General features: G+C 55.9%; 1 long non-coding RNA gene across 1 annotated transcript in view; it reads left to right on the plus strand.

Annotated features, from left to right (window-relative positions):
- The first annotated feature begins 19,114 nt into the window (after positions 1 to 19,114).
- LOC132383953 (uncharacterized) overlaps positions 19,115 to 27,951 on the plus strand; it is a 94,869-nt gene continuing 86,032 nt past the window's right edge. The window contains exon 1 of the long non-coding RNA XR_009508811.1: positions 19,115 to 19,214. This is a non-coding gene — a long non-coding RNA (uncharacterized LOC132383953). The remainder of the gene's footprint in view (positions 19,215 to 27,951) is intronic.

Consider the following 27,951-nt stretch of genomic DNA (forward strand, 5'->3'; position numbering starts at 1 on the left):
AAAACAGCCATTGTATCACTTTGGATACCGTTGGGAGGGGGGTGACTTGGCCGAGGAAAGTCACAGTGGTTGGGTCTCTGTCACTGAGTCTGTCTCTGTGACTCAGAAGGGAAGCGGGGGGGGGGAAGAGTCACAGAGTGGTGATAGGAGATCCAGTAGATAGGGGAACGGACTGGAGGTTCTGTGGCCGAGAACGAGATTCCTGGATGGTATGCTGCCTCCCGGGTGCCAGGGTTTGGGATATCTCGGATAAAATCCTCAGCACTCTTAAGTGGGAGGGTGAACAGCCGGAGGCCGTGGCCCGTGTAGGTACCGTTGGTGGGTAGGGAGAGTGACGAGGTTCCGCAGAGGGAGTTCAGGGAGTCAGGTGCTAAGTTAAGGGGCAGGACCGCCAGGCTTGTGATCTCAGGATTGCAACCCGTGCCGTGTGCCAGTGAGGATAGAACGAGGAAGATGAACACGTGGCTAAGGAGTTGGTGTAGGAGGGAGGGCATCAGATTTTTGGATCACTGGCCTCTCTTCCAGGGATGTGGGACCTGTACAGGGGGGACGGTTTGCACCTGAACTGGAGGGGGAACTGATATCCCAGCGGGCAGGTTTGTTAACGCTGCACGGGGGTGGGGTTTAAACGCGAGTTGCAGGGGGGGTGGGACCCAGAGTGCCAGAACGGATTGTGGAGAGGCAGATGTCGGTGAGACCTCAGAGAGGGTCAGGAGTCGGGAAGGTCGAGCGTGGTGCGACTAGTGTCCCGAGGTGTGTACAGTTCAATGCAAGAAGTATCGTAGGAAAGGCGGGTGAGTCTGGAGCTTGGACCAATTATGACGTTGTAGCCTTAGACAGACTTGGTTGCAGGAGGGTCAGGACGGGCAGCTCAATGCTCAGGAGTTCATTTCAAGTCAGGTCAGGTCACCGTTTGTTGTCATTTCGACCATAACTGCTGGTGCAGTACACAGTAAAAATGAGGCAACGATTTTCAGGTCCATGGTGTTACATGACACAGTACAAAAACTAGACTGAACTACTTAAAAACAACACAGAGAGAAAAAAAAACTAGACTACAGACCTACCCAGGACTGCATAAAGTGCACAAAAACAGAGCAGGCGTTACAATAAATAATAAACAGGACAATAGGGCAGTAAGGTGTCAGTCCAGGCTCTGGGTATTGAGGAGTCTGATAGCTTGGGGGAAGAAACTGTTACATAGTCTGGTCGTGAGAGCCCGAATGCTCCGGTGCCTTTTCCCAGACGGCAGGAGGGAGAAGAGTTTGTATGAGGGGTGCGTGGGGTCCTTCATAATGCTGTTTGCTTTGCGGATGCAGCGTGTGGTGTAAATGTCTGTAATGGCGGGAAGAGAGACCCCGATGATCTTCTCAGCTGACCTCACTATCCGCTGCAGGGTCTTGTGATCCGAGACGGTGCAATTTCCGATCCAGGCAGTGATGCAGCTGCTCAGGATGCTCTCAATACAACCCCTGTAGAATGTGATGGGGGGGTGATTCACTGCTCTCAATACAACCCCTGTAGAATGTGATGGGGGGGAGATTCACTGCTCTCGATACAACCCCTGTAGAATGTGATGGGGATGGGGGTGGGGGGAGATTCACTGCTCTCGATACAACCCCTGCAGAATGTGATGAGGATGGGGGGGGGGGAGATTCACTGCTCTCGATACAACCCCTGTAGAATGTGATGGGGATGGGGGGGGAGATTCACTGCTCTCGATACAACCCCTGTAGAATGTGATGAGGATGGGGGGGGGGGAGATTCACTGCTCTCGATACAACCCCTGTAGAATGTGATGAGGATGGGGGGGGGGGAGATTCACTGCTCTCGATACAACCCCTGTAGAATGTGATGAGGATGGGGGGGGGGGGAGATTCACTGCTCTCGATACAACCCCTGTAGAATGTGATGAGGATGGGGGGGGAGATTCACTGCTCTCGATACAACCCCTGTAGAATGTGATGGGGATGGGGGGGGGGGGGGAGATTCACTGCTCTCGATACAACCCCTGTAGAATGTGATGGGGATGGGGGGGGAGATTCACTGCTCTCGATACAACCCCTGTAGAATGTGATGAGGATGGGGGGGGGGGAGATTCACTGCTCTCGATACAACCCCTGTAGAATGTGATGAGGATGGGGGGGGGGGGAGATTCACTGCTCTCGATACAACCCCTGTAGAATGTGATGAGGATGGGGGGGGAGATTCACTGCTCTCGATACAACCCCTGTAGAATGTGATGGGGATGGGGGGGGGGGGGGAGATTCACTGCTCTCGATACAACCCCTGTAGAATGTGATGGGGATGGGGGGGGAGATTCACTGCTCTCGATACAACCCCTGTAGAATGTGATGGGGATGGGGGGGGAGATTCACTGCTCTCGATACAACCCCTGTAGAATGTGATGGGGATGGGGGTGGGGGGAGATTCACTGCTCTCGATACAACCCCTGTAGAATGTGACGAGGATGGGGGGGGAGATTCACTGCTCTAGATACAACCCCTGTAGAATGTGATGGGGATGGGGGGGTGGGAGATGGACTTTCCTCAGCCTTTGCAGAAAGTAGAGACGCTGCTGGGCTTTCTTTGCTTTGGAGCTGGTGTTGAGGGACCAGGTGAGATTCTCCGCCAGGTGAACACCAAGAAATTTGGTGCTGGTAACGATCTCTACCGAGGAGCCGTTGGTCTGTTAATCTGTTGATTTAGACCAGAGAGAGTGGGGGGGATGAAGGGAGGAGGGGTGGCGTTACTAGCCAGAGAAGATGTCTCAGCAGTCCTCAGTCAGGACGAACAGGAAACTTGTCTGGTGAGGCGTTATGTGCGGACTTGAGAAATAAGAATCGTATGGGGCTGTATTACAGACCACCCAACAGTCCAGGGGGATTTAGAGGAACAAATCTGTAAAGAGATTACAGACTGTTTCAAGAAACATAAGGTTGTGTTGGCAGGTGGTTTGAACTTCCCAGCTTTTTGCCGGGGCTCGCAGACGGTAAAAGGTCTGGGTGGGAAAGAGGTTGTTCAGAGGGTGTTCAGGAAAGTTTTCGTAGTCAGTTCGTAGAAGACCCAGCGAGACGCTGGATCTGCTGTTTGGGAACGGGCGGGGCAGGTGACTGCAGTTACTGTAGGTGAGCACAATACCATTAGCCTGAAAGTAAATCTGCAAAGTGATTGGTCTGGTCCTCGGGCTGAGATTCTACACGAGAAAGGCCAATTTGGATGATATCGGAAAGGATCTGGCAAGAGAGGATTGGGACGGGCCGTTCTCTGGCAGGGGTAAGTGGGAGGCCTTCAAAAGTGAAATTTTGAGAGGACAAAGCTCATACGTGCCTGTCAGAATAAAACGCAGGGGTGACGACTGTAGGGAACCTTGGTCTTCAGGAGACATTGAGGCCCTGTTCAAGGAAAAAAGGAGTTGCATTGAAGGCATAGGCAGATGGAAACAAATGAGGTGCTTATGGGGTACAGGAAATGCACGGGAACGCTTAGGAAGGAAATCAGGAGGGCTAAGGGAAGGCACGGGGTTGCTCTAGCAGACGAGGTGAAGGAGAATCCTGAGAGATTCTACAGATCTGTTCAGAGCAAAAGGATCGCAAGGGATAAAATTTGTCCTCTGGAAGATCAGAGTGTGGTGCTAAAAGAGCTGGGTGAGATCTTAAATGGATTTTTGCATCTGGAGATAGGAGCGTGGGCTCAGGAAACTTCCACAGAGTCTGTAGAAGCGACGCAAAACTGCATCGACTTTTCATGGGCCTGGAGGAGGTGTTTGCTGTCTAGAGGCAAATCAGGGTGGAGAAACCCCCGGGGGCTGACAAGGTGTGCCCTCAGACCCTGCGTGAGGCAAGTGCAGGAATTGCCGGGGCCCCTGGCAGAGATACTTAAATCATCCTTAGCGACAGGTAAGCTGTGGGAAGATTAGACAATAGCTAATGTTCATCCACTGTTTAAGAGCTGCATAGAGCTGTTTTGCTCTATGAGAAAAACGGGAAATGATAGGCCGGTGGGCCTGACATCAGTTGTGTGGAAGTTATTGGAAGGTATTCTGTGGGACTGGATATATGAGTATTTGGATCGGCATGGACTGATTAGGGACAGTCAGCATGGTTTTGTGCGTGACAGATCATGTCTAACCAATCTTATAGAGGTTTTTGAGGAGATTACCGGGAAAATTGATGAAGACAAGGGAGTGGAGGTTGTCTACTTGGACTCTAGCGAGGCATTTGACAAGGTCCCACATCAGAGCTCAGTCAAGAAGGTTCAGTCACTCAAACTGGGATAATAAATTGGATGAGACATTGCCGGAGAGTGGTAGTAGAGAATTCCCTCTCTGACTGGCAGCCTGTGACTAGTGGAGTGCCACAGGGAACGGTACTGGGCCTGTTGTTGTTTGTCATCTGTATCAACGATCTGAATGATAATGTGGTTCACTGGATCAGTAAATTTGTGGATGACACCAAGATTGGGGGTGTATGGACAGTAGGGAAGACTATCAGAGCTTGCAGTGGGATCTGGACCAGCTGGAACAACGGGCTGGAAAATGGCAGGTGGAATTTAATGCAGACAAGTGAGAGGTTTTGCACCAGTAGGACCAACCTGGGTAGGTCTTACACTGAACGGTCGGGCACTGAGGAGTGCGATAGAACAGAGGGATCTGGGGATACAGGTGCATAACTTCTTGAAAGTGGCAGCAAAGGTAGACGGTTGTAAAGAAGGCACATTGGCCTTCATAAATCAAAGTATTGGGTACAGGAGATGGGATGTTATGTTGAAGTTGTACAAGACGTCGGTGAGGCCTAATTTGGAGTATTGTGTGCAGTTTTGGTCACCGACCTACAGGAAAGATGTAAACAAGGTTGAAAGAATACAGAGAAAATTTGCAGGGATGTTGCCGGGTTTGGGGGACCTGAGTTATAGGGAAAGATTGGACAGGTTAGGACTTTATTCCTTGGAATGTAGAAGACAGTGAGGAGATTTGATTGAGGTAATCAAAATTATGAGGGTAAATGCAAGCAGGTATTTTCCACTGAGGCTGGGTGGGCCTACAACCAGAGGTCGAGGGTTAAGGGTGAAAGGTGAAAAGTTTAAGGGGAACCTGAGGGGAAACTTTATTCACTTGGCGGGTGGTGAGAGCGTGGGAACGAGCTGCCAGCACAAGTGGTGCATGCGAGCCCGATTTCAACGTTTGAGAGAAGTTTGGTTAGGTATGTGGACGGTAGGGGTACGGAGGGCTGTGGTCCCGGTGGGAATGGGCTATGTAAATGGTTCGGCATGGACCAGATGGGCCGAAGGGCCTACTATTCTCTGACTCAATAATTGAACTATAATTGAAGCATTGAATTTCCATTTCTCTTAGTCAATCCGCGTTCCGCCTCAGCTATCTACCGAATGGAGGTTCTGACATGTCTTACAAGATGACAGAAGTATCCGAACTACCTCATCGATATAAACAAAAGACAGAGCTTTCAAGTCAGCAATTCCATCTCAAGTCATGTTATTCCAGTCAATGCTGGTGTGACATCTGTCATCCGTTGTTAACAGTTCGAGGGTGTTCTTGGCACAGGTACAAATCACCGACTGTTCAATAGTCAGAGAGCCTTCAGCTGAGGCTTGTGGGCATTATCGTATTCGGTCACCTTCAGCACGAGCGTCGACTTCTGTAACTTTTAGTAATTTCTCACCCCTCCCCTTTCTCTCGTTTACTGCTTCCCCCCTCTTGCCCCTTTTCTTCTCCCCTGCCCATCGCCTCCCTCTGGTGCCCCTCCTCCTTCCCTCTCTCCCACGGCCCACTCTCCTCTCCTATCAGATTCCTCCTTCCTCAGCCCTTCGCCTTTTCCACCAATCTCCTGCCAGCTTCTTACTTCACCCCCATCACCTGCTCTCATCTACCACTCGCCGGCTTGCCCTGCTCCGCTCCCCACCCCCCCACCGACCTTCTTATTCTATAGTAAAAAGGAAAGCATCTACAGATGGGGGTGGGCCCTGCTTCAAGGAGGTGACACCCGCCATCAACAACCCCCCCCCCCACCACCATCCGGGCCAGGACACCCTTCACTCAGCTCCCACTGGGCAGGAGGTGCAGAGGCCTGTACCCACACCACCAGGATCAGGAGCAGTGACTTCCCGATCTATTGACCCCACCATCCGGGCCAGGGGACCTTCACTCAGCTCCCACTGGGCAGGAGGTGCAGAGGCCTGACGACCCACACCACCAGGTTCAGGAGCAGTGACTTCCCGATCTACTGACCCCACCATCCGAGCCAGGACACCTTCACTCAGCTCCCACTGGGCAGGAGATGCAGAGGCCTGACGACCCACACCACCAGGTTCAAGAGCAGTGACTTCCCGATCTACTGACCCCACCATCCGGGCCAGGGGACCTTCACTCAGCTCCCACTGGGCAGGAGGTGCAGAGGCCTGACGACCCACACCACCAGGTTCAGGAGCAGTGACTTCCCGATCTACTGACCCCACCATCCGGGCCAGGACACCTTCACTCAGCTCCCACTGGGCAGGAGGTGCAGAGGCCTGTACCCACACCACCAGGTTCAGGAGCAGTGACTTCCCGATCTATTGACCCCACCATCCGGGCCAGGGGACCTTCACTCAGCTCCCACTGGGCAGGAGGTGCAGAGGCCTGTACCCACACCACCAGGTTCAGGAGCAGTGACTTCCCGATCTATTGACCCCACCATCCGGGCCAGGGCACCTTCACTCAGCTCCCACTGGGCAGGAGGTGCAGAGGCCTGACGTCCCACACCACCAGGTTCAGGAGCAGTGACTTCCCGATATACTGACCCCACCATCCGGGCCAGGACACCTTCGCTCAGCTCCCACTGGGCAGGAGGTGCAGAGGCCTGACGTCCCACACCACCAGGTTCAGGAGCAGTGACTTCCCGATCTATTGACCCCACCATCTGGGCCAGGCCACCTTGGCTCAGCTCCCACTGGGCAGGAGGTGCAGAGGCCTGTACCCACACCACCAGGTTCAGGAGCAGTGACTTCTCGATCTACTGACCCCACCATCCGGGCCAGGCCACCTTGGCTCAGCTCCCACTGGGCAGGAGGTGCAGAGGCCTATACCCACACCACCAGGATCAGGAGCAGTGACTTCCCGATCTATTGACCCCACCATCCGGGCCAGGCCACCTTCACTCAGCTCCCACTGGGCAGGAGGTGCAGAGGCCTGTACCCACACCACCAGGTTCAGGAGCAGTGACTTCCCGATCTACTGACCCCACCATCCGGGCCAGGCCACCTTGGCTCAGCTCCCACTGGGCAGGAGGTGCAGAGGCCTGTACCCACACCACCAGGTTCAGGAGCAGTGACTTCCCGATCTATTGACCCCACCATCTGGGTCAGGACACCTTCGCTCAGCTCCCACTGGGCAGGAGATGCAGAGGCCTGACGTCCCACGCCACCAGGTTCAGGAGCAGTGACTTCCCGATCTATTGACCCCACCATCCGGGCCAGGCCACCTTCGCTCAGCTCCCACTGGGCAGGAGATGCAGAGGCCTGACGTCCCACGCCACCAGGTTCAGGAGCAGTGACTTCCCGATATACTGACCCCACCATCCGGGCCAGGACACCTTCACTCAGCTCCCACTGGGCAGGAGGTGCAGAGGCCTGTACCCACACCACCAGGTTCAGGAGCAGTGACTTCCCGATCTATTGACCCCACCATCCGGGCCAGGCCACCTTCGCTCAGCTCCCACTGGGCAGGAGATGCAGAGGCCTGACGTCCCACGCCACCAGGTTCAGGAGCAGTGACTTCCCGATATACTGACCCCACCATCCGGGCCAGGCCACCTTCACTCAGCTCCCACTGGGCAGGAGGTGCAGAGGCCTGTACCCACACCACCAGGATCAGGAGCAGTGACTTCCCGATATACTGACCCCACCATCCAGGCCAGGCCACCTTCACTCAGCTCCCACTGGGCAGGAGGTGCAGAGGCCTGTACCCACACCACCAGGTTCAGGAGCAGTGACTTCCCGATCTACTGACCCCACCATCCGGGCCAGGCCACCTTGGCTCAGCTCCCACTGGGCAGGAGGTGCAGAGGCCTGTACCCACACCACCAGGTTCAGGAGCAGTGACTTCCCGATCTATTGACCCCACCATCCGGGTCAGGACACCTTCGCTCAGCTCCCACTGGGCAGGAGATGCAGAGGCCTGACGTCCCACGCCACCAGGTTCAGGAGCAGTGACTTCCCGATCTATTGACCCCACCATCCGGGCCAGGCCACCTTCGCTCAGCTCCCACTGGGCAGGAGATGCAGAGGCCTGACGTCCCACGCCACCAGGTTCAGGAGCAGTGACTTCCCGATATACTGACCCCACCATCCGGGCCAGGACACCTTCGCTCAGCTCCCACTGGGCAGGAGGTGCAGAGGCCTGACGTCCCACACCACCAGGTTCAGGAGCAGTGACTTCCCGATCTATTGACCCCACCATCTGGGCCAGGCCACCTTGGCTCAGCTCCCACTGGGCAGGAGGTGCAGAGGCCTGTACCCACACCACCAGGTTCAGGAGCAGTGACTTCTCGATCTACTGACCCCACCATCCGGGCCAGGCCACCTTGGCTCAGCTCCCACTGGGCAGGAGGTGCAGAGGCCTGTACCCACACCACCAGGATCAGGAGCAGTGACTTCCCGATCTATTGACCCCACCATCCGGGCCAGGCCACCTTCACTCAGCTCCCACTGGGCAGGAGGTGCAGAGGCCTGTACCCACACCACCAGGTTCAGGAGCAGTGACTTCCCGATCTACTGACCCCACCATCCGGGCCAGGCCACCTTGGCTCAGCTCCCACTGGGCAGGAGGTGCAGAGGCCTGTACCCACACCACCAGGTTCAGGAGCAGTGACTTCCCGATCTATTGACCCCACCATCCGGGTCAGGACACCTTCGCTCAGCTCCCACTGGGCAGGAGATGCAGAGGCCTGACGTCCCACGCCACCAGGTTCAGGAGCAGTGACTTCCCGATCTATTGACCCCACCATCCGGGCCAGGCCACCTTCGCTCAGCTCCCACTGGGCAGGAGATGCAGAGGCCTGACGTCCCACGCCACCAGGTTCAGGAGCAGTGACTTCCCGATATACTGACCCCACCATCCGGGCCAGGACACCTTCACTCAGCTCCCACTGGGCAGGAGGTGCAGAGGCCTGTACCCACACCACCAGGTTCAGGAGCAGTGACTTCCCGATCTATTGACCCCACCATCCGGGCCAGGCCACCTTCGCTCAGCTCCCACTGGGCAGGAGATGCAGGGGCCTGACGTCCCACGCCACCAGGTTCAGGAGCAGTGACTTCCCGATATACTGACCCCACCATCCGGGCCAGGCCACCTTCACTCAGCTCCCACTGGGCAGGAGGTGCAGAGGCCTGTACCCACACCACCAGGATCAGGAGCAGTGACTTCCCGATATACTGACCCCACCATCCAGGCCAGGCCACCTTCACTCAGCTCCCACTGGGCAGGAGGTGCAGAGGCCTGTACCCACACCACCAGGTTCAGGAGCAGTGACTTCCCGATCTACTGACCCCACCATCCGGGCCAGGCCACCTTGGCTCAGCTCCCACTGGGCAGGAGGTGCAGAGGCCTGTACCCACACCACCAGGTTCAGGAGCAGTGACTTCCCGATCTACTGACCCCACCATCCGGGCCAGGCCACCTTCGCTCAGCTCCCACTGGGCAGGAGATGCAGAGGCCTGACGTCCCACGCCACCAGGTTCAGGAGCAGTGACTTCCCGATATACTGACCCCACCATCCGGGCCAGGCCACCTTCACTCAGCTCCCACTGGGCAGGAGGTGCAGAGGCCTGTACCCACACCACCAGGATCAGGAGCAGTGACTTCCCGATATACTGACCCCACCATCCAGGCCAGGCCACCTTCACTCAGCTCCCACTGGGCAGGAGGTGCAGAGGCCTGTACCCACACCACCAGGTTCAGGAGCAGTGACTTCCCGATCTACTGACCCCACCATCCGGGCCAGGCCACCTTGGCTCAGCTCCCACTGGGCAGGAGGTGCAGAGGCCTGTACCCACACCACCAGGTTCAGGAGCAGTGACTTCCCGATCTATTGACCCCACCATCCAGGTCAGGACACCTTCGCTCAGCTCCCACTGGGCAGGAGATGCAGAGGCCTGACGTCCCACGCCACCAGGTTCAGGAGCAGTGACTTCCCGATCTATTGACCCCACCATCCGGGCCAGGCCACCTTCGCTCAGCTCCCACTGGGCAGGAGATGCAGAGGCCTGACGTCCCACGCCACCAGGTTCAGGAGCAGTGACTTCCCGATATACTGACCCCACCATCCGGGCCAGGACACCTTCGCTCAGCTCCCACTGGGCAGGAGATGCAGAGGCCTGACGTCCCACGCCACCAGGTTCAGGAGCAGTGACTTCCCGATCTATTGACCCCACCATCCGGGCCAGGCCACCTTCGCTCAGCTCCCACTGGGCAGGAGATGCAGAGGCCTGACGTCCCACGCCACCAGGTTCAGGAGCAGTGACTTCCCGATATACTGACCCCACCATCCGGGCCAGGCCACCTTCACTCAGCTCCCACTGGGCAGGAGGTGCAGAGGCCTGTACCCACACCACCAGGATCAGGAGCAGTGACTTCCCGATATACTGACCCCACCATCCAGGCCAGGCCACCTTCACTCAGCTCCCACTGGGCAGGAGGTGCAGAGGCCTGTACCCACACCACCAGGTTCAGGAGCAGTGACTTCCCGATCTACTGACCCCACCATCCGGGCCAGGCCACCTTGGCTCAGCTCCCACTGGGCAGGAGGTGCAGAGGCCTGTACCCACACCACCAGGTTCAGGAGCAGTGACTTCCCGATCTACTGACCCCACCATCCGGGCCAGGCCACCTTCACTCAGCTCCCACTGGGCAGGAGGTGCAGAGGCCTGTACCCACACCACCAGGATCAGGAGCAGTGACTTCCCGATATACTGACCCCACCATCCGGGCCAGGCCACCTTGGCTCAGCTCCCACTGGGCAGGAGGTGCAGAGGCCTGTACCCACACCACCAGGTTCAGGAGCAGTGACTTCCCGATCTACTGACCCCACCATCCGGGCCAGGACACCTTCACTCAGCTCCCACTGGGCAGGAGATGCAGAGGCCTGTACCCACACCACCAGGTTCAGGAGCAGTGACTTCCCGATCTACTGACCCCACCATCCGGGCCAGGCCACCTTCGCTCAGCTCCCACTGGGCAGGAGATGCAGAGGCCTGACGTCCCACGCCACCAGGTTCAGGAGCAGTGACTTCCCGATATACTGACCCCACCATCCGGGCCAGGCCACCTTCACTCAGCTCCCACTGGGCAGGAGGTGCAGAGGCCTGTACCCACACCACCAGGTTCAGGAGCAGTGACTTCCCGATCTACTGACCCCACCATCCGGGCCAGGCCACCTTGGCTCAGCTCCCACTGGGCAGGAGGTGCAGAGGCCTGTACCCACACCACCAGGTTCAGGAGCAGTGACATCCCGATCTACTGACCCCACCATCCGGGCCAGGCCACCTTCGCTCAGCTCCCACTGGGCAGGAGATGCAGAGGCCTGACGTCCCACGCCACCAGGTTCAGGAGCAGTGACTTCCCGATATACTGACCCCACCATCCAGGCCAGGCCACCTTCACTCAGCTCCCACTGGGCAGGAGGTGCAGAGGCCTGTACCCACACCACCAGGTTCAGGAGCAGTGACTTCCCGATCTACTGACCCCACCATCCGGGCCAGGCCACCTTGGCTCAGCTCCCACTGGGCAGGAGGTGCAGAGGCCTGTACCCACACCACCAGGATCAGGAGCAGTGACTTCCTGATCTACTGACCCCACCATCCGGGCCAGGCCACCTTCGCTCAGCTCCCACTGGGCAGGAGGTGCAGAGGCCTGACGACCCACACCACCAGGTTCAGGAGCAGTGACTTCCCGATATACTGACCCCACCATCCGGGCCAGGCCACCTTCACTCAGCTCCCACTGGGCAGGAGGTGCAGAGGCCTGACGACCCACACCACCAGGTTCAGGAGCAGTGACTTCCCGATCTATTGACCCCACCATCCGGGCCAGGCCACCTTCACTCAGCTCCCACTGGGCAGGAGGTGCAGAGGCCTGACGTCCCACGCCACCAGGTTCAGGAGCAGTGACTTCCCGATATACTGACCCCACCATCCGGGCCAGGCCACCTTCACTCAGCTCCCACTGGGCAGGAGGTGCAGAGGCCTGTACCCACACCACCAGGATCAGGAGCAGTGACTTCCCGATATACTGACCCCACCATCCAGGCCAGGCCACCTTCGCTCAGCTCCCACTGGGCAGGAGGTGCAGAGGCCTGACGTCCCACGCCACCAGGTTCAGGAGCAGTGACTTCCCGATATACTGACCCCACCATCCGGGCCAGGCCACCTTCACTCAGCTCCCACTGGGCAGGAGGTGCAGAGGCCTGACGTCCCACACCACCAGGTTCAGGAGCAGTGACTTCCCGATATACTGACCCCACCATCCGGGCCAGGCCACCTTCACTCAGCTCCCACTGGGCAGGAGATGCAGAGGCCTGACGACCCACACCACCAGGTTCAGGAGCAGTGACTTCCCGATCTATTGACCCCACCATCCGGGTCAGGCCACCTTCACTCAGCTCCCACTGGGCAGGAGATGCAGAGGCCTGACGTCCCACGCCACCAGGTTCAGGAGCAGTGACTTCCCGATATACTGACCCCACCATCCGGGCCAGGACACCTTCGCTCAGCTCCCACTGGGCAGGAGGTGCAGAGGCCTGTACCCACACCACCAGGTTCAGGAGCAGTGACTTCCCGATCTACTGACCCCACCATCCGGGCCAGGCCACCTTCACTCAGCTCCCACTGGGCAGGAGGTGCAGAGGCCTGTACCCACACCACCAGGTTCAGGAGCAGTAACTTCCCGATCTACTGACCCCACCATCCGGGCCAGGCCACCTTGGCTCAGCTCCCACTGGGCAGGAGATGCAGAGGCCTGACGTCCCACACCACCAGGTTCAGGAGCAGTGACTTCCCGATCTATTGACCCCACCATCCGGGCCAGGCCACCTTCGCTCAGCTCCCACTGGGCAGGAGATGCAGAGGCCTGACGTCCCACGCCACCAGGTTCAGGAGCAGTGACTTCCCGATATACTGACCCCACCATCCGGGCCAGGACACCTTCACTCAGCTCCCACTGGGCAGGAGGTGCAGAGGCCTGTACCCACACCACCAGGATCAGGAGCAGTGACTTCCCGATATACTGACCCCACCATCCAGGCCAGGCCACCTTCACTCAGCTCCCACTGGGCAGGAGGTGCAGAGGCCTGTACCCACACCACCAGGTTCAGGAGCAGTGACTTCCCGATCTATTGACCCCACCATCCGGGCCAGGCCACCTTGGCTCAGCTCCCACTGGGCAGGAGGTGCAGAGGCCTGTACCCACACCACCAGGATCAGGAGCAGTGACTTCCTGATCTACTGACCCCACCATCCGGGCCAGGCCACCTTCGCTCAGCTCCCACTGGGCAGGAGGTGCAGAGGCCTGACGACCCACACCACCAGGTTCAGGAGCAGTGACTTCCCGATATACTGACCCCACCATCCGGGCCAGGCCACCTTCACTCAGCTCCCACTGGGCAGGAGATGCAGAGGCCTGACGTCCCACACCACCAGGTTCAGGAGCAGTGACTTCCCGATCTATTGACCCCACCATCCGGGCCAGGCCACCTTCGCTCAGCTCCCACTGGGCAGGAGATGCAGAGGCCTGATGTCCCACGCCACCAGGTTCAGGAGCAGTGACTTCCCGATATACTGACCCCACCATCCGGGCCAGGACACCTTCACTCAGCTCCCACTGGGCAGGAGGTGCAGAGGCCTGTACCCACACCACCAGGATCAGGAGCAGTGACTTCCCGATATACTGACCCCACCATCCAGGCCAGGCCACCTTCGCTCAGCTCCCACTGGGCAGGAGGTGCAGAGGCCTGACGTCCCACGCCACCAGGTTCAGGAGCAGTGACTTCCCGATATACTGACCCCACCATCCGGGCCAGGCCACCTTCACTCAGCTCCCACTGGGCAGGAGGTGCAGAGGCCTGTACCCACACCACCAGGATCAGGAGCAGTGACTTCCCGATCTATTGACCCCACCATCCGGGCCAGGCCACCTTCACTCAGCTCCCACTGGGCAGGAGATGCAGAGGCCTGACGTCCCACGCCACCAGGTTCAGGAGCAGTGACTTCCCGATATACTGACCCCACCATCCGGGCCAGGACACCTTGGCTCAGCTCCCACTGGGCAGGAGGTGCAGAGGCCTGTACCCACACCACCAGGTTCAGGAGCAGTGACTTCCCGATCTATTGACCCCACCATCCGGGCCAGGCCACCTTCACTCAGCTCCCACTGGGCAGGAGATGCAGAGGCCTGACGTCCCACGCCACCAGGTTCAGGAGCAGTGACTTCCCGATATACTGACCCCACCATCCGGGCCAGGACACCTTCACTCAGCTCCCACTGGGCAGGAGGTGCAGAGGCCTGACGTCCCACACCACCAGGTTCAGGAGCAGTGACTTCCCGATATACTGACCCCACCATCCAGGCCAGGCCACCTTCACTCAGCTCCCACTGGGCAGGAGGTGCAGAGGCCTGTACCCACACCACCAGGATCAGGAGCAGTGACTTCCTGATCTACTGACCCCACCATCCGGGCCAGGCCACCTTCGCTCAGCTCCCACTGGGCAGGAGGTGCAGAGGCCTGACGACCCACACCACCAGGTTCAGGAGCAGTGACTTCCCGATATACTGACCCCACCATCCGGGCCAGGCCACCTTCACTCAGCTCCCACTGGGCAGGAGATGCAGAGGCCTGACGTCCCACACCACCAGGTTCAGGAGCAGTGACTTCCCGATCTATTGACCCCACCATCCGGGCCAGGCCACCTTCGCTCAGCTCCCACTGGGCAGGAGATGCAGAGGCCTGATGTCCCACGCCACCAGGTTCAGGAGCAGTGACTTCCCGATATACTGACCCCACCATCCGGGCCAGGACACCTTCACTCAGCTCCCACTGGGCAGGAGGTGCAGAGGCCTGTACCCACACCACCAGGATCAGGAGCAGTGACTTCCCGATATACTGACCCCATCATCCAGGCCAGGCCACCTTCGCTCAGCTCCCACTGGGCAGGAGGTGCAGAGGCCTGACGTCCCACGCCACCAGGTTCAGGAGCAGTGACTTCCCGATATACTGACCCCACCATCCGGGCCAGGACACCTTGGCTCAGCTCCCACTGGGCAGGAGGTGCAGAGGCCTGTACCCACACCACCAGGTTCAGGAGCAGTGACTTCCCGATCTATTGACCCCACCATCCGGGCCAGGCCACCTTCACTCAGCTCCCACTGGGCAGGAGATGCAGAGGCCTGACGTCCCACGCCACCAGGTTCAGGAGCAGTGACTTCCCGATATACTGACCCCACCATCCAGGCCAGGACACCTTCACTCAGCTCCCACTGGGCAGGAGGTGCAGAGGCCTGTACCCACACCACCAGGATCAGGAGCAGTGACTTCCCGATATACTGACCCCACCATCCGGGCCAGGCCACCTTGGCTCAGCTCCCACTGGGCAGGAGATGCAGAGGCCTGACGTCCCACGCCACCAGGTTCAGGAGCAGTGACTTCCCGATCTACTGACCCCACCATCCGGGCCAGGCCACCTTCACTCAGCTCCCACTGGGCAGGAGGTGCAGAGGCCTGTACCCACACCACCAGGTTCAGGAGCAGTAACTTCCCGATCTACTGACCCCACCATCCGGGCCAGGCCACCTTGGCTCAGCTCCCACTGGGCAGGAGGTGCAGAGGCCTGTACCCACACCACCAGGTTCAGGAGCAGTGACTTCCCGATCTATTGACCCCACCATCCGGGCCAGGCCACCTTCACTCAGCTCCCACTGGGCAGGAGGTGCAGAGGCCTGTACCCACACCACCAGGTTCAGGAGCAGTAACTTCCCGATCTACTGACCCCACCATCCGGGCCAGGCCACCTTGGCTCAGCTCCCACTGGGCAGGAGGTGCAGAGGCCTGTACCCACACCACCAGGTTCAGGAGCAGTAACTTCCCGATCTACTGACCCCACCATCCGGGCCAGGCCACCTTGGCTCAGCTCCCACTGGGCAGGAGGTGCAGAGGCCTGTACCCACACCACCAGGTTCAGGAGCAGTGACTTTCCGATCTACTGACCCCACCATCCGGGCCAGGCCACCTTCACTCAGCTCCCACTGGGCAGGAGGTGCAGAGGCCTGACGTCCCACACCACCAGGTTTGGCGCCTGCAGAGGGCTTAATGAACTCTTCAGGCCAAGTCCCTCCACCAGGATTGGAAAGGAGAGGAGTCGGGGAGGGTGAGGGGAGGACGAAGTTGGTGGTAGGTGGTGGAAGAGGGGCAGGGGTGAAGTGAGGAGCTGGGGAAGAGATCGAGGGCCAGGGAAGGGGGCGAGTCTGATGGGAGAGGACAGAAGACCAGGGAAGGGGGAGGAGTCAACCTTTCATCAGGACTGACGAAGATCTGAAAATCTGAAGATCAAATAATAGAAAGCGCAGGCTGTGCCCAGCGACCCAGATCGGTTACAAACACGGGAGATTCTGTGGAGCAACACACACACGCACAAAAAGCTGGAGGAACTCAACTCGGGAAGGAGTTTCAAACTTGTTTACCACCGCGCCCCCTCCCTGTCCAGAAGACCCTTGCGTTGCCCAAAGAGTTTTAGCTCTTCGAGTCGATGATCTCTCATCAGAACGCAGGAAAGCCAGGCACACGCATGTTTGAAATTGCAGAGAGGGGAGGAGGGCCGGGCAATACACAGGGGTGTGTATCGTTGGGTGGGGACCAGGAGAGGCTGGGTGACAGAGAGTTTATTGATGACAAGGAGGAGGTGACTGCAACTGCCAACGAACAAATGAACTGCCTGAGGGTGAAGTCAGCAGAGGGAGGGAGAGAGAGAGAAACAGACAGGGAGGGAGAGAGAGGGAGAGAGAGAGAAACAGACAGGGAGGGAGAGAGAGAGAAACAGACAGGGAGGGAGAGAGAGAGAAACAGACAGGGAGGGAGAGAGAGGGAGAGAGAAACAGACAGGGAGGGAGAGAGAGGGAGAGAGAGGGACACAGACAGGGAGGGAGAGAGAGGGAGAGAGAGAGAGAAACAGACAGGGAGGGAGAGAGAGGGAGAGAGAGAGAAACAGACAGGGAGGGAGAGAGAGGGAGAGAGAGGGAAACAGACAGGGAGGGAGAGAGAGGGAGAGAGAGGGAAACAGACAGGGAGAGGGAGAGAGGGAGAGAGAGAGAAACAGACAGGGAGGGAGAGAGAGAGAAACAGACAGGGAGGGAGAGAGAGGGAGGGAGAGAGGGAAACAGACAGGGAGGGAGAGAGAGGGAGAGAGAGGGAAACAGACAGGGAGAGGGAGAGAGGGAGAGAGAGAAACAGGGAGGGAGAGAGAGGGAAAGGGAGGGAGGGGGAGAGGGAGAGAGGGACAGACAGAGAGAGGGAAAGGGAGGGGGAGGGAGAGAGAGAGAAACAGGGAGGGAGAGAGAGGGAAAGGGAGGGAGGGAGAGAGGGAGAGAGGGACAGAGAGAGGGAGAGGGAGGGAGAGAGAGGGAGGGAGAGGGAGGGGAGAGGGAGAGAGGGGAGAGGGGGAGAGAGAGGGAGAGGTAGGGGAGAGGGAGTGAGAGGGAGAGAGAGAGGGAGAGAGAGAGAGGGAGAGGGAGTGAGAGGGAGAGAGGGGAGAGGGGGAGAGAGGGAGAGAGAGAGGGAGAGGGAGGGGAGAGGGAGTGAGAAGGTCAAACTGTAAACGCAGTGAAATTGGACCGCACGCTGTTATCCAAAATCGGAACTTAGAGAAAATGCTGGCTACGCCCATCGGATCGGATTAAGTTCAAACCCAAGAGATTCTGCACAGATGCTGGAAATCCAGAGCAACACACACACAGAGACACAGACAAAGGGCGGCACTCGACAGCACCGGCGACCCGGGTTCGAGTGCCACCGCTGCCCGTACGAAGTTCGTACATTCTCCCTCCCAGCCTATCCTGTGACCGCTCAGGTGCCCTCCCACAGTCCAACAACGTACGGTCGGAGGGTTAATCGGTCACTGTAGATTCTCCCGTCATTAGGCTGGGGTTAAGTCGGGGTGGCATGACATAATACTGAAGGAACTCAACGTCTGTGGAGAAGAATAGAGAGAATGAAGACCAAGTTTAATATGCCGTAAAATCTGTGGACGTCTGTGGAGAAGAATAGAGAGAATGAAGACCAAGTTTAATATGCTGTAAAATCTGTGGTCACGTACAGAATATAGTATTAATGGTAAGACTCTTGGCAGTGTGGAGGATCAGAGGGGTCTTGGGGTCTGAGTCCATAGGACTCTCAAAGCAGCTGCACAGGTTGACTCCACGGTTAAGAAGGCGTACGGTGTGTTGGCCTTCTGAAAGAATGAGATGAGGCAGACACACCCATGTGACCAATTAACCTTCTGGACCAATCAGATTAGGCAGTTACAGCCATGTGACCAATTAACCTGCTGGACCAATCAGATGAGGCAGTTACAGCCATGTGACCAATTAACCTGCTGGACCAATGAGAGGAAGCAATTACAGCCATGTGACCAATTAATCTTGGCAATGAGAAGTGGAGGGGAGGAAGATGTACAAGGTGGCAGGAGATAGGTGGAGCAGAGAAGGGGCGGGGAGGAAGACGTACAAGGTGGCAGGTGATAGGTGGAGCTGAGAAGGGGCGGGGAGGAAGACGTACAAGGTGGCAGGTGATAGGTGGAGCCGGGAGAGGGGGCGGGGAGGAAGACGTACAAGGTGGCAGGTGATAGGTGGAGCTGAGAAGGGGCGGGGAGGAAGACTTACAAGGTGGCAGGTGATAGGTGGAGCTGAGAAGGGGCGGGGAGGAAGACTTACAAGGTGGCAGGTGATAGGTGGAGCTGAGAAGGGGTGGGGAGGAAGACTTACAAGGTGGCATGTGATAGGTGGAGCTGGGAAGGGGCAGGGAGGAAGATGTACAAGGTGGCAGGTGATAGGTGGAGCTGGGAGAGGGGGCGGAAGGAGGTGCTGGGGGAAGAGGTAAAGGGTTGGAGAAGAGGAGTGTCAAATAGGAGAGGAGAGAAGACCAGGAAAGGGAGACAGGAGCACCACAGGGAGCGGATGGGCAGGTAAGGAAAGAGGGGGCTGCAGTAGCAGGTCTGGGCGAAGAGTCGAGGGGAGAAAAGACCGCGGGAGCTGTAAGGGAGAGTACCACGGACGATTCAGACTTTTTCAGGGTAGGCATCCCGCAAAGAGAGCGGCATCACAGACACAAGAAAACCTGCAGACGCCGGAAAGCTTTCGAATGATTGTACACACGAAACAGCGATTACGATGCATGCTAAGCTTGGCGATTACCTTGCAGACGATCGTCACCGGTCCAGGGGGAGAAGTGAGAGAGCGGTTGTCGCTGCTTCTCTCCGGCCGGGAGTGTTCGCGTTTCTGTAGGAACCGCTCGCTTAACTCGCTCCCCCGTCAGCGGGCCTGCGAATTCTATTGGCTTGTGCTCCTTTGGCACTTGAAGGGGGCAGTGGGAAGAGAACTGCCCTTCTCAAACTCACCATGCCTGCCTGCGCGGTGCTACGGTTAAACGCGAACGCTCCCGAGAGAAAGGCCAACAGCTGGGCACCGAGGGTGTCACCTCGATGGGCTTTGAAACGCCGGTATGCTAACGGCCAGGCTCAATGGACAGCCCAGAGGTCCAATATTCACATGGCAAAACAACCATATATATCTTGTATGCACACAGCACGGTACGGCCCGCGGTATAGCGGCATTAGTACCAGACTTCCAGGCAGATGGTCCCCGGTTCGAAACCAGCCGGCTCCTCGCACACTTTCCAACCGTGCTGGTGCCTCGGCCAAAAAATGCTCTGCAAATGGGGGGGATAATTGCCTGACGCACTGGAAGGAGCTGGAAGGAAAAGCAATGGTATGAATAATTGTTACATTACAGGACACGATCAAACGATTTACTAAATCGGATGTGACTTTGTGGTGGCCTCGATAGAGCTGAGGTGGAGAGTATGATTCCTGTAGTGGGGGAGTCTAGGACCAGAGGACACAGATAGAGTGGATGTGGAGAGGGTGTTTCCTATCGTGGGGGAGTCTAGGACCAGAGGACACAGATAGAGAGGATGTGGAGAGGATGTTGCCTATAGTGGGGGTGTCTAGGACCAGAGGACACAGATAGAGTGGATGTGGAGAGGATGTTTCCTATCGTGTGGGAGTCAAGGACCAGAGGACACAGATAGAGAGGATGTGGAGAGGATGTTTCCTATAGTGGGGGTGTCTAGGACCAGAGGACACAGATAGAGTGGATGTGGAGAGGATGGTTCCTATATTGGGGGAGTCTAGGACCAGAGGACACAGATAGAGTGGATGTGGAGAGGATGATTCCTATAGTGGGGGAGTCTAGGACCAGAGGACACAGAGTGTATGTGGAGAGGCTGTTTCCTATCGTGAGGGAGTCTAGGACCAGAGGACACAGATAGAGAGGATGTGGAGAGGATGTTTCCTATAGTGGGGGTGTCTAGGACCAGAGGACACAGATAGAGTGGATGTGGAGAGGATGGTTCCTATATTGGGGGAGTCTAGGACCAGAGGACACAGATAGAGTGGATGTGGAGAGGATGTTTCCTATAGTGGGGGAGTCTAGGACCAGAGGACACAGATAGAGTGGATGTGGAGAGTATGATTCCTGTAGTGGGGGAGTCTAGGACCAGAGGACACAGATAGAGTGGATGTGTAGAACATGTTTCCTATAGTGGGGGAGTCTAGGACCAGAGGAGACAGATAGAGTGGATGTGGAGAGGAAGTTTCCTATAGTGGAGGAGTCTGCGACCAGAGGACACAGATGGAGTGGATGTGGAGAGGATGTTTCCTATAGTGGGGGAGTCTAGGACCAGAGGTCACAGATAGAGTGGATGTGGAGAGGATGTTTCCTATAGTGGGGGAGTCTAGGACCAGAGGACACAGATAGAGTGGATGTGGAGAGGATGTTTCCGATAGTGGAGGAGTCTGCGACCAGAGGACACAGATAGAGTGGATGTGGAGAGGATGTTTCCTGTAGTGGGGGAGTCTAGGACCAGAGGACACCAATTGATTGGATGTTAAGAAGATGTTTCCTATGGTGGGGAAGTCTAGGAACAGAGAACACAGATAGAGTGGATGTGGAGAGGATGTTTCCTATAGTGGGGGAGTCTAGGACCAGAGGAGACAGATAGAGTGGATGTGGAGAGGATGTCTCCTCTAGTGGAGGAGTCTAGGACCACAGATAGAGTGGATGCGGAGAGGATGTTTCCCATAGTGGGGGAGTCTGCGACCAGAGGACACAGATGGAGTGGATGTGGAGAAGATGTATCTTGTAGTGGGGGACCAGAGGACAAAGATATAGTGGAAGTGGAGAGGATGTTTCCTGCAGTGAGGGAGTCTAGGACCAGAGAACACAGATAGAGTGGATGTGGAGAGGATGTTTCCTATAGTGGGGGAGTCTAGGACCAGAGGACACAGATAGAGTGGATGTGGAGAGGATGTTTCCTATAGTGTGGGAGTCTAGGACCAGAAGACACAGATAGAGTGGATGTGGAGAGGATGTTTCTGATAGTGTGGGAGTCTAGGACCACAGGACACCAATAGAGTGGATGCTGAGAGGATGTTTCCTGTGGTGGGGGAGTCTAGGACCAGAGGACACAGATAGTGTGGATGTGGAGAGGAAGTTTCTTGTAGTTTGTGTGTCTAGGACCAGAGGACACCGATAGAGTGGATGTGTAGAACATGTTTCCTATAGCGGGGGAGTCTAGGACCAGAGGACACAGATAGAGTGGATGTGGAGAGGATGTTTCCTATCGTGGGGGAGTCTAGGAACAGAGAACACAGATAGAGTGGATGTGGAGAGGATGTTTCCTGCAGTGGGGGAGTCTAGGACCAGAGGAGACAGATAGAGTGGATGCGGAGAGGATGTTTCCCATAGTGGGGGAGTCTGCGACCAGAGGACACAGATGGAGTGGATGTGGAGAAGATGTATCTTGTAGTGGGGGAATCTAGGACCAGAGGTCACAGATAGAGTGGATGTGGAGAGGATGTTTCCTATAGTGGGGGAGTCTAGGACCAGAGAACACAGATAGAGTGGATGTTGAGAAGATGTTTCCTCTAGTGGAGGAGTCTAGGACCAGAGGGCACAGATAGAGTGGATGTGGAGAGGATGATTCCTATAGTGGGGGAGTCTAGGACCAGAGGGCACAGATAGAGTGGATGTGGAGAGGGTTTCCTATAGTGGGGGACTCGAGGACCACAGATAGAGTGGATGTGGAGAGGATGTTTCCTGTGGTGGGGGAGTCTAGGACCAGAGGACACAGATAGCGTTGATGTGGAGAGGATGTTTCCTGTAGTGGGGGAGTCTTGGACCAGAGGGCACAGATAGAGTGGATGTGGAGAGGATGTTTCCTATAGTGGGGGAGTCTAGGACCAGAGGACACAGATAGCGTTGATGTGGAGAGGATGTTTCCTGTAGTGGGGGAGTCTAGGACCAGAGGGCACAGATAGAGTGGATGTGGAGAGGATGTTTCCTATAGTGGGGGAGTCTAGGACCAGAGGACACAGATAGCGTTGATGTGGAGAGGATATTTCCTGTAGTGGGGGAGTCTAGGACCAGAGGGCACAGATAGAGTGGATGTGGAGAGGATGTTTCCTATAGTGGGGGAGTCTAGGACCAGAGGACACAGATAGCGTTGATGTGGAGAGGATGTTTCCTGTAGTGGGGGAGTCTAGGACCAGAGGACACAGATAGAGTGGATGTGGAGTGGATGTTTCCTATAGTGGGGGAGTCCAGGACCAGAGGACACAGATAGAGTGGATGTGGAGAGGAAGTTTCCTATAGTGGGGGGAGTCTAGGACCAGAGGACAAGATAGAGAGGATGTGGAGTGGATGTTTCCTATAGTGGGGGACTCGAGGACCACAGATAGAGTGGATGTGGAGAGGATATTTCCTGTGGTGGGGGAGTCTAGGACCAGAGGACACAGATAGAGTGGATGTGGAGAGGATGTTTCCTATAGTGGGGGAGTATAGGACCAGAGGACACAGATAGAGTGGATGTGGAGAGGATGTTTCCTATAGTGGGGGAGTCTAGGACCAGAGGACACAGATAGAGTGGATGTGGAGAGGATGTTTCCTATAGTGTGGGAGTCTAGGACCAGAATACACAGATAGAGTGGATGTGGAGAGGATATTTCTGATAGTGTGGGAGTCTAGGACCACAGGACACCAATAGAGTGGATGCTGAGAGGATGTTTCCTGTGGTGGGGGAGTCTAGGACCAGAGGACACAGATGGAGTGGATGTTGAGAGGATGTTTCCTATAGTGGGGGTGTCTAGGACTAGAGGACACAGATAGAGTGGATGTGGAGAGGAAGTTTCCTGTGTGGCGGAGTCTAGGACCAGATGACACAGATAGTGTGGATGTGGAGAGGAAGTTTCTTGTAGTTTGTGTGTCTAGGACCAGAGGACACCGATAGAGTGGATGTGGAGAGGATGTTTCCTGTAGTGGGGGAATCTAGGACCAGAGGACACAGATAGAGAGGATGTGGAGAGGATGTTTCCTGTAGTGGGGGAATCTAGGACCAGAGGACACAGATAGAGAGGATGTGGAGAGGATGTTTCCTATACTAGGGGTGTCCAGGGCCAGAGGACACCGATAGAAAGGACGTAGGGAGTCTAGGACCAGAGGACACAGATAGAGAGGTTGTGGAGAGGATGTTTCCTATAGTGGGGGAGTCTAGGACCTGAGGACACAGATAGAGTGGATGTGGAGAGGATGTTTCCTGCAGTGGTGGATTCTGGGACCAGAGGACACTGACAGAGTGGATGTAGAGAGGATGTTTCCTGCAGTGTGAAAGTCTAGGACCAGAGGACACCAATTGATTGGATGTTAAGAAGATGTTTCCTGTGAGGGGGGGAGTCTAGGAACAGGGAACACAGATAGAGTGGATGTTTAGAGGATGTTTCCTGCAGTGGGGGAGTCTTGGACTAGAGGACACAGGTAGAGTGGATGCGGAGAGGATGTTTCCGGCAGTAGGGGAGTCTAGGACCAGAGGACCAAGATAGAGTGGATGTGGAGAGGATGTTTCCTATAGTGGGGGAGTCTAGGACCAGAGGGCACAGATAGAGTGGATGTGGAGAGGATGTTTCCTATAGTGGGGGAGTCTAGGACCAGAGGACACAGATAGCGTTGATGTGGAGAGGATGTTTCCTGTAGTGGGGGAGTCTAGGACCAGAGGACACAGATAGAGTGGATGTGGAGTGGATGTTTCCTATAGTGGGGGAGTCCAGGACCAGAGGACACAGATAGAGTGAATGTGGAGAGGAAGTTTCCTATAGTGGGGGGAGTCTAGGACCAGAGGACAAGATAGAGAGGATGTGGAGAAGATGTATCTTGTAGTGGGGGAATCTAGGACCAGAGGTCACAGATAGAGTGGATGTGGAGAGGATGTTTCCTATAGTGGGGGAGTCTAGGACCAGAGAACACAGATAGAGTGGATGTTGAGAAGATGTTTCCTCTAGTGGAGGAGTCTAGGACCAGAGGGCACAGATAGAGTGGATGTGGAGAGGATGTTTCCTATAGTGGGGGAGTCTAGGACCAGAGGGCACAGATAGAGTGGATGTGGAGAGGATGTTTCCTATAGTGGGGGAGTCTAGGACCAGAGGACACAGATAGCGTTGATGTGGAGAGGATGTTTCCTGTAGTGGGGGAGTCTAGGACCAGAGGACACAGATAGAGTGGATGTGGAGTGGATGTTTCCTATAGTGGGGGAGTCCAGGACCAGAGGACACAGATAGAGTGGATGTGGAGAGGAAGTTTCCTATAGTGGGGGGAGTCTAGGACCAGAGGACAAGATAGAGAGGATGTGGAGTGGATGTTTCCTATAGTGGGGGACTCGAGGACCACAGATAGAGTGGATGTGGAGAGGATATTTCCTGTGGTGGGGGAGTCTAGGACCAGAGGACACAGATAGAGTGGATGTGGAGAGGATGTTTCCTATAGTGGGGGAGTATAGGACCAGAGGACACAGATAGAGTGGATGTGGAGAGGATGTTTCCTATAGTGGGGGAGTCTAGGACCAGAGGACACAGATAGAGTGGATGTGGAGAGGATGTTTCCTATAGTGTGGGAGTCTAGGACCAGAATACACAGATAGAGTGGATGTGGAGAGGATATTTCTGATAGTGTGGGAGTCTAGGACCACAGGACACCAATAGAGTGGATGCTGAGAGGATGTTTCCTGTGGTGGGGGAGTCTAGGACCAGAGGACACAGATGGAGTGGATGTTGAGAGGATGTTTCCTATAGTGGGGGTGTCTAGGACTAGAGGACACAGATAGAGTGGATGTGGAGAGGAAGTTTCCTGTGTGGCGGAGTCTAGGACCAGATGACACAGATAGTGTGGATGTGGAGAGGAAGTTTCTTGTAGTTTGTGTGTCTAGGACCAGAGGACACCGATAGAGTGGATGTGGAGAGGATGTTTCCTGTAGTGGGGGAATCTAGGACCAGAGGACACAGATAGAGAGGATGTGGAGAGGATGTTTCCTGTAGTGGGGGAATCTAGGACCAGAGGACACAGATAGAGAGGATGTGGAGAGGATGTTTCCTATACTAGGGGTGTCCAGGGCCAGAGGACACCGATAGAAAGGACGTAGGGAGTCTAGGACCAGAGGACACAGATAGAGAGGTTGTGGAGAGGATGTTTCCTATAGTGGGGGAGTCTAGGACCTGAGGACACAGATAGAGTGGATGTGGAGAGGATGTTTCCTGCAGTGGTGGATTCTGGGACCAGAGGACACTGACAGAGTGGATGTAGAGAGGATGTTTCCTGCAGTGTGAAAGTCTAGGACCAGAGGACACCAATTGATTGGATGTTAAGAAGATGTTTCCTGTGATGGGGGAGTCTAGGAACAGGGAACACAGATAGAGTGGATGTTTAGAGGATGTTTCCTGCAGTGGGGGAGTCTTGGACTAGAGGACACAGGTAGAGTGGATGCGGAGAGGATGTTTCCGGCAGTAGGGGAGTCTAGGACCAGAGGACCAAGATAGAGTGGATGTGGAGAGGATGTTTCCTATAGTGGGGGAGTCTAGGACCAGAGGACACAGACAGAGTGGATGTGGAAAGGATATTTCCTGCAGTGTGAGAGTCCAGTAACAGAGGACACCAATAGAGTGGATGTTGAGAGGATGGTTCCTATGGTGGGGGAGTTTCGGACCAGAGAACCCAGCTAGAGTGGATGTGGAGAGGATGTTTCCTATGATGGGGGAGTCTAGGACCAGAGGACACCGATAGAGTAGATGTGGAGAGGATGATTCCTGTCGTGGGGTAGTCTAGGACCAGAGTACACAGACAGAGTGGATGTGGAGAGGATGTTTCCTATAGTGGGGGAGTCTAGGACCTGAGGACACAGATAGAGTGGATGTGGAGAGGATGTTTCCTGCAGTGGGGGATTCTGGGACCAGAGGACACTGAGAGAGTGGATGTAGAGAGGATGTTTCCTGTAGTGTGAAAGTCTAGGACCAGAGGACACCAATTGATTGGATGTTAAGAAGATGTTTCCTGTGGTGGGGAAGTCTAGGAACAGAGAACACAGATAGAGTGGATGTGGAGAGGATGTTTCCTCTAGTGGAGGAGTCTAGGACCACAGATAGAGTGGATGCGGAGAGGATGTTTCCCATAGTGGGGGAGTCTGCGACCAGAGGACACAGATAGAGTGGATGTGGAGAGGATGATTCCTATAGTGGGGGTCTAGGACCAGAGGACACAGAGTGTATGTGGAGAGGATATTTCCTATCGTGGGGGAGACTAGGACCAGAGGACACAGATAGAGTGGACGTGGAGAGGATGTTTCCTATAGTGTGGGAGTCTAGGACCAGAGAACACAGATAGAGAGGATGTGGAGAGGATGTTTCCTCTAGTGGGGGAGTCTAGGACCAGAGGACACAGATAGAATGGATGTGGAGAGGATGTTTCCGATAGTGTGGGAGTCTAGGACCAGAGGGCACAGATAGAGTGGATGTGGAGAGGAAGTTTCCTATAGTGGGGGAGTCTAGGACCAGAGGACACAGAGTGTATGTGGAGAGGATGTTTCCTATCGTGGGGGAGTCTAGGACCAGAGGACACAGATAGAGAGGATGTGGAGAGGATGTTTCCTATAGTGGGGGTGTCTAGGACCAGAGGACACAGATAGAGTGGATGTGGAGAGTATGATTCCTGTAGTGGTGGAGTCTAGGACCACAGGACACAGATAGAGTGGATGTGTAGAACATGTTTCCTATAGCGGGGGAGTCTAGGACCAGAGGACAAGATAGAGAGGATGTGGAGAGGATGTTTCCTGTAGTGAGGGAGTCTAGGACCAGAGGACAAAGATATAGTGGAAGTGGAGAGGATGTTTCCTGCAGTGAGGGAGTCTAGGACCAGAGAACACAGATAGAGTGGATGTGGAGAGGATGTTTCCTATAGTGGGGGAGTCTAGGACCAGAAGACACAGATAGAGTGGATGTGGAGAGGATGTTTCTGATAGTGTGGGAGTCTAGGACCACAGGACACCAATAGAGTGGATGCTGAGAGGATGTTTCCTGTGGTGGGGGAGTCTAGGACCAGAGGACACAGATAGTGTGGATGTGGAGAGGAAGTTTCTTGTAGTTTGTGTGTCTAGGACCAGAGGACACCGATAGAGTAGATGTGGACAGGATGTTTGCTATAGTGGGGGTGTCTAGAACAAGAGGACACCGATAGAGTGGATGTGGAGAGGATGTTTCCTGTGGTGGGGGCGTCTTGGACCAGAGTACACAGAGAGACTGGCTGTGGAGAGGATGTTTCCAGTAGAGG

Source organism: Hypanus sabinus, chromosome 31 (genome assembly GCF_030144855.1).
Source record: "Hypanus sabinus isolate sHypSab1 chromosome 31, sHypSab1.hap1, whole genome shotgun sequence".
Taxonomy (NCBI): Eukaryota; Metazoa; Chordata; class Chondrichthyes; order Myliobatiformes; family Dasyatidae; genus Hypanus; species Hypanus sabinus.